Raw genomic sequence first — 6,926 nt, 5'->3', positions numbered from 1 at the left:
GGACCTGGTTCCCGCAAGCAAGGGACCTGGTACCCGCAAGACTGCGACGTGAAAAGGATGAAAAGACAGCTGTCAGAAAAGCTGTCATCTCTGATGCGGTAGGTGCACAGCTTTTCCAACAGCAGGCCTTCAGCCAATGGGATGACTTCAACGAATTTGTGGGAATTTATATTATCTCTTTCCAACAAACACAAATTCAAGACTTGGCAAATTAAATTTGGATTTTCTCTGAAAATTCACAAGCTTGAACAGAAGGCCATCTTCAAGGAAGAACATTGCTCAACTCAACAGAAGGACCTGATAGAGTAAAGAAGAATCTTTGTTGTATTTAGAGCTTTGTGTCTATGTACTTACATTGTAAATCTGTTCCTAATCTATAAAGGATTCAGATATTTGTTTTTTAACTGATTTAGTGGGCAACATTGTTTTGTTGTTTAGTCAAATTCTAAGTCATCTAGAGTTAGGTGGTTTAGTGGGCGGTGTGGTATCCGCTTAGGCTCTTCAAGTAATAGGCAGATTACTTGATCGTGAGATTAATAACTTTTTCTCACATTGATTGTAACCGGGTTTCACTTTTGCTTGAGAAGATTAGTGAAGACGGTTGTAAATCCTGTGCAAAAGGTCGTGGTTTTACTCCCTTGAGCAAGGAGGTTTCCACGTAAACTGCTTGTGTTGTGTTCTTCATATTGTTTAATCTTCTGCACTGTTTTTGCTGTGTCAAGGGACCTGGTCCATTGACTGGTAGTGGACGCACATATTTCAACAATACTTATCCTCTTCAATTAAAAATCTTTATGTATCTTCTTAATATATCATTACACTTATTTAAGAATTCTATTTGTACAAAAAGTTCACTTATCATTAACATAAAAACTCTCCTAAGCCAAATAAATCTCTTGCTTTACAACTCTATAAAGTGATGAAATTGTTGTTGGAAAAATAATTTCTTTTGTGAATCTTCAAAATCTTCGAAGATCTTTTCACAGTAGAAAAAAATAGGAAAAGTAGAAGAATACAAATAGAGCAACTTGATAGATTTACATGTATCAACTTTTATGTATTTATGTATTGCTCCCATAAATTTGAATAATTAGGTGTATGTATCGGGTAGAAAAATATTTTCACTGATATGTATAATATATTTATTGTTGGATCTGATACACAATTCTCTGGTCATAGAACATTTATGATTTATGTATCAATATTGAAGATACGTTATATAACTTGATTTATGTAAATACAATATGTAGTGTTTATGTATCAAGTACATTTCATATTAAACATGATAAGCACTAATTGAAGATTCAACAACATCAGGTTTATGTATCGATATCGTAAATATGAACATGATACATTGCATAACAAAGAAAGCTACTATAATAGTGATGTATCATATCAGTGATAACACTAAAATAACTTAATTTAATGTATCATAAAGTTGAAGCGAATGTATCATCAACTAGATACATTAAAAATCTGAACTTTGGATAGAGAAGGGTGTTTAGCAACATGTTCCACCCCCACCCCCGTGTATCATACAAAATTGAACAAAAAACAATCGACAAAACTAGTTATGATATACTATAAATATGCTAAACACCGATTTAGTTATAAAACACTACTGCAAATACATAACAACATTTGATACATAATCAATTAGACAATTTGACGTAGATATGTGTCATATACATAATATTTGAACACGAGACATTATACATGATAAAAATGTTGTGTCTTAAAGTTTAAACGAACGCAATATACATTAAATTAAGAATCAAAATCAAATAGATACATTGAAGATATGAATCTTGGGTAGAGAAGAGTGATTAGTAACACGTTGTGCTTCCCCTTTTGTTTTGGAATCTTTCTCATTGGGTAATTTAGAAATTGCAATGCATCTTTCATTAATTTTGAATCATAAACAAGAGGGACGAGATCGGCCATTTGTGATACTAATTAGGTAAGACCAATATTAAACAATTGACCAGAACCCATATGTATCATAAAAAATAAACAACAAAAAAACAGAAAGATAAAAAATCAATAATCTGATTTGTTGAAAGCAAAAAATATGATGAAGAAATATTTCTACACTTTCTCCTGTACTCTATATCAACTCTTGTAGTTTTTTTTTAACTTTCAATAATGGCGTCACCTATGGATCTCGATACAAAGTTCTTACCAGAGACACCAATAACTCGATCTTTTTCTCCTTACTTGAGCGTTTTTCCGCCCTTGATTTCAAAATCTTCGTCGTTAGAATTAAAAAACGGCCTACATTAGATGAGGCTAATTACGTAATTTCAATACTAAAACATGGAGCATCAACTATAAGTATCAAAAAGTTTCATATGAAAATATGTTTTTAAAAAAAATGAAAACTGGTGAATTCAAAATTGGATAAGAAGAAGAACTATCTATTGGAAGTTGATATTGATTGATTGGAGAAAGAGAGAAGATTTGAAATTCCAAAATTGATTGATGAAGGTAATTGTTGTGATTGTTGGTGTAAAAATAGGAAGGGTAATCCTGGGATTGATTGGGAAAAGTAATGTATCCGGAAAAGGAGAAGTTTCCACTTTCTTTAATGTATACTAGCTGGTCTACAAAAGCATGACGCATGACGCTTCTCCCAGTTTCCTACTTTTGGTTGGAGCCGCCTCGGGCCCAACATGTTTGATTTCGATATTGATTTATACGGTAACAATACAACTTAAATAGTTTAACTACATTTAGTAGAATTACTTTTCACTAATATGGATAAAAAAGTAACATTCTCAGCTCTCTCCTATAATTGATTTATAATAAGTGCATAAGATCATCCCATCAATAAAACATTACAGTTACATATAGCCTTTTCTAATACTCAACTCTAAATAAATGTTATTGCTCCCTGTTTTTGCATGGTAACAAAAGGAAATTTGGGATTGTGTTCTCTCTCCTTAAACTCCTATCTTTATCAGTTACCGTGTGCTTTGCCTGCAAAAACAAATCACAGCTTCTTAATTTGCATAAACCATCATACAAAATCTGCATAAATTAAATTTCTCATCCTAATCTAGAAAGAGTTTGTTTGATCTATGCACCTTGGTGATATATAGAGTATATCTCCATGGGGGGAAATACACCTCCTCTATATCATGAAAGCACCGTGTGAATACTAATGGCTAGTTGCTAAAGCAGTAACCAAGAGACCAAGTATAAGACATGGTTATGCATTAACCTGCAATGAGATAGAATTGGTATTAGTTTGAGAAAACCAAATTAAGAGCTCCATTGAAAGACTTGACTTATGGTTTACATTTCTGACGTTTAAAGTTCTAGTACAAAGGAAGACTAAGGTACCTAATATTTAACGTTGTATTTTACTTGAACTGTAGAGCCAAAATGAAGTACATTTCAGATCACAATTTTCTTGCAGAAAACCAAGTCATATGCCGATTTCATTACTACTTTTATCAAGAAATTGATCTACACTTTTCGAATCAAATTACTATTATTTCTTTATACATCAGTGTATAAAAAGATAAACTCTCAGGTGAATAGATAGAAATGTGTGGCTCTGTTGCCACGATAATGCATTACTAGGAAGAAGACTTGTGGAGAAATCAAACCTAGAAGTGCAAAAATATAATAGGGTTTGCCAACACCTAAAAGATACCCTGCAACAAACAAGACATAATGCAGTTATAAGATTGTTTAAGGTATATTGTCCACATTCAGAAAAGTCTATTCATAAATGATAGCCCTTATCTTTAGCATAATGAATGCTTCCTTTAACCTCAAGCTAGAAAAGTTAAGATGATTTTAGGTGCTTTAGTTTGCGGTTGAACTTTGCAGAACTTGAGCAACCTCTGTTCCAGTTCTGTTGCACTTTTAACTGGCTATATTTACCCAGTTCTATTTTCCCGCTTCTACAATTTCTTCTATTTCTATAGTAGTCGAGAGATATAGAGATATATATGCATATGTACATATTTGTAACTGAATGGTCCTACATTATGACATGACACCTACAACCAAGCAACATTGTTATTAGCACTCTTTGATTGGTTTCTTAAAATGTCGCTTATAGACATACCAGTTGGCAGGTGGAATAACTCATCTAGGTCCATAAAACCAATCCATTCATACATAGCTCTAGCTCGTAATGCACGATGAGCAAAACCCGCCTCTTTGAATCTTGATTCCAGGCCAAACGTGTCGTGTAACAGTTATGTTTCCATCCATTGATATTACCTCAAAATCCTAATCAATACGTTATGTACCATACATTTTCTATAAAAGTCCATTAACTATTGAAGTAATTCTGAAAATATTGAGATGATAGTATAGTTCTATTAATATTCAAAACAGATCCTAGTAATAACAAAACTGATATTATCATCTTATTCAACATCTTCTATTAGTACAATTAAATAATATATCCCTTATTTAGAAGGGAGAGTTGGAGAGGACTAACATAGCATAAGAAAGTTGTACCACAAGCAACTTATATTATTACTCTTATTTATAAGTGAAACCAAAAGGACGAACACAACATCAGATAATTGTACCAAAAGTAACATCAATTGTAATATGGAAGCAGATAACTTTTTGCCATTTACATCTTCAGCTTCATATTTATGTCTTTTTCCGCACCCTAATTTTCATGATTTCTTAATTTGGCTTTTATAGTTTTACATGTGTTTGATCAACGGTCATTTTAATTGCGTAGAGTTCCCAAGTTGATTGACATTGTTTTTTTGGCCCAGAGTTTTTAATAGTCCAGTAAGAAGTCTTATCAACCTATTGCCAGGGAACCCTATCAATTCACTGTAAACAAAAGATAAAAATCATTTATAGTATCTTAAAAAATGTCTCTATCTTTGCACATTGTTGTTTGACAGATGCATAGATTTACCTTGCTACTCAAAAGATGGACAAAAGCTCATGTGAAACACAACATACTATTTGTTTTGGGTAGATTAAGAACGTGAAAGAAAGTAACAGAATAGCGAGATGTTATGTCATTATATAACCAAAATATACACTTATTTAAAGTGATAAAGAACACAAACATATTTAGCGTACAAACTTTAGATTCAAGGAAATATAAAAAATAAAGAGAGCATAAGACCTGCTGAAATATTCTAGTAACCTTCAAATCCATATCGAAAGAACATTTTTTCCCCATACTGACATCAAGGAATCAACAATTTTTATGTTCGAAATCAAGTAGAAAAAGTGCTAAATGGAAGATGAATTGCATGTCTCATCTATATAGGACTTGTAGAAATTCATAGAAATATGAATAAAGTCGACAATTTGTTCGCATACAAAAATAAAGAATATTGTCTAGTAGTGCTAAATAATATAGCTCTTGGATTGGTGAATGCTATGCGAGGACCGAGTTGTAGAACTTCTGTGTTAAAAGAAACATAAACTTTTTTAGTTAACTTAGGCATATCTAACATGAAATTGATTCATAAGAAGTGATTGAACAAACAATCAATTTCCTATCAGGAATTAACAAACAAGCATGATGAAAAAATACACTAAAAAAATAGATGTATCATCCATTTAATTAGTAACTGATAGACTCTGATTAAAAGAAAATAAAAAGAAAGGCTCAAATGAAGATACATAAAGAAGTCTATAAGAAAAATAAATCAAAGGTTCTATTTCTAGAGAAATTCAGAATTATACCTTGACCAGAAAACATAATCAACCTTTTTAACAACACCAAAAAACAAAGATATGAACAGATATAACATGAGTTATTTTAGAAACTTTCGAACAATATATAAGCAAGAATTTGCGAGATACTCACATGCAGTAACTTTGAATAGTCCATTCATAATCCTGATAAATACCAAATTCAAGAAACTTTAAAGGGTAAGAGGCATATAAACAGATGACAATGAGAACGATACTAAATTATTAGGGACATTATCCTTATTTTGAGCGAATTACATACTCTCATTGTAGCATCCATCAACTTCAACCACAGATCGTAGGAATGAATCAACCATGGAGAGAAAAGATATGGCTTAGTAGTGAGAGAAAGAGAGAAATTAAAGAAAAATGGAGGAGTATTTGGGGGAGTGCAAGTGAAAATGAATGTGGAGGCCAGTTGTCTCCCACGTGGTTTAGTAAGAAAATAAAGAAATAAAATGAATTCAAATTTATAGTACAATTGATGTTACTGTTGGTACAATTATTTGATGCTGTGTTAGTCCTTTCCAACTCTCCCTTATAAATAAGGGATATATATACATGTTACACCTCAATTCTCAATGTAAGGCTGACAACTGGACAGGGTTTTGTCCGGGACGATCTGGTTTTCGTACCGGTAAGTCTGGTATCGGTTGAACTGGTAAGGAACCAGTCTTATAGGGAAATGGGATTCAGTTTTTTATCTAGTTGATCCGGCTTGGTAAGAGTCGATTCTGCTCCGGTTGATCTGGATAAACGGTCAGTTCCATTTTAATTTTTTTAAGGTGAACGTTAATATAGCCGTTAGGCTGGGGCTCAAAACGGCTGAAGAAAACAGCCCCCCCTCTCTAACCCCTTAACACTATGAATATACCTATATTCTTTCATTTAAATCACAAATTCACAAACTATTTCATTAACATCATATAAAATCTCTCAATTTTCAATATCTCCTAAATTCATAAATTATTGTTTTGTGATATTGACTTGGAGTTTGAATTTCGGAGATTTATTTGAAGTAAATTGAAAGCTTCAATTGGAATCTCTCAATTTCGACTTTGGTTATATGTCTACTTTTACGTAAACGTCAATTTTAAACTTCAAACTTTAAAGTTTTAAACTTAAATTCAATTGAAACTTTAAAATTTACTTTAAAGTTTAAAGTTTTAAACTAAAATTCTTAATAATATAATACTATTAATTAATAATATAATATATATATATATATA

At 32.0% G+C, this 6,926-nt stretch overlaps 1 long non-coding RNA gene across 3 annotated transcripts; it reads right to left on the bottom strand.

The window, feature by feature from the left end:
- Positions 1–3,587: 3,587 nt before the first annotated feature.
- On the bottom strand, positions 3,588–6,075 carry LOC114078252. Of its 3 annotated transcripts, none has more exons than XR_003579746.1 (3): positions 5,960–6,075; positions 5,813–5,844; positions 3,588–3,662 (listed from the first exon to the last, which is right to left on the bottom strand). It is a non-coding gene; the product is annotated as an uncharacterized LOC114078252 (long non-coding RNA). The 3 variants fall into 3 exon arrangements; XR_003579748.1 differs by lacking the exon at positions 3,588–3,662 and adding an exon at positions 4,358–4,815; XR_003579747.1 differs by lacking the exon at positions 3,588–3,662 and adding an exon at positions 5,330–5,404.
- Between the last annotated feature and the right edge of the window lie 851 nt (positions 6,076–6,926).

The sequence above is a fragment of the Solanum pennellii genome, chromosome 8 (assembly GCF_001406875.1).
Source record: "Solanum pennellii chromosome 8, SPENNV200".
Classification (NCBI taxonomy): Eukaryota; Viridiplantae; Streptophyta; class Magnoliopsida; order Solanales; family Solanaceae; genus Solanum; species Solanum pennellii.
The sequence above is the reverse complement of the archived record's forward strand: the minus strand, read 5'-3'. Positions and strand labels throughout refer to the sequence as shown.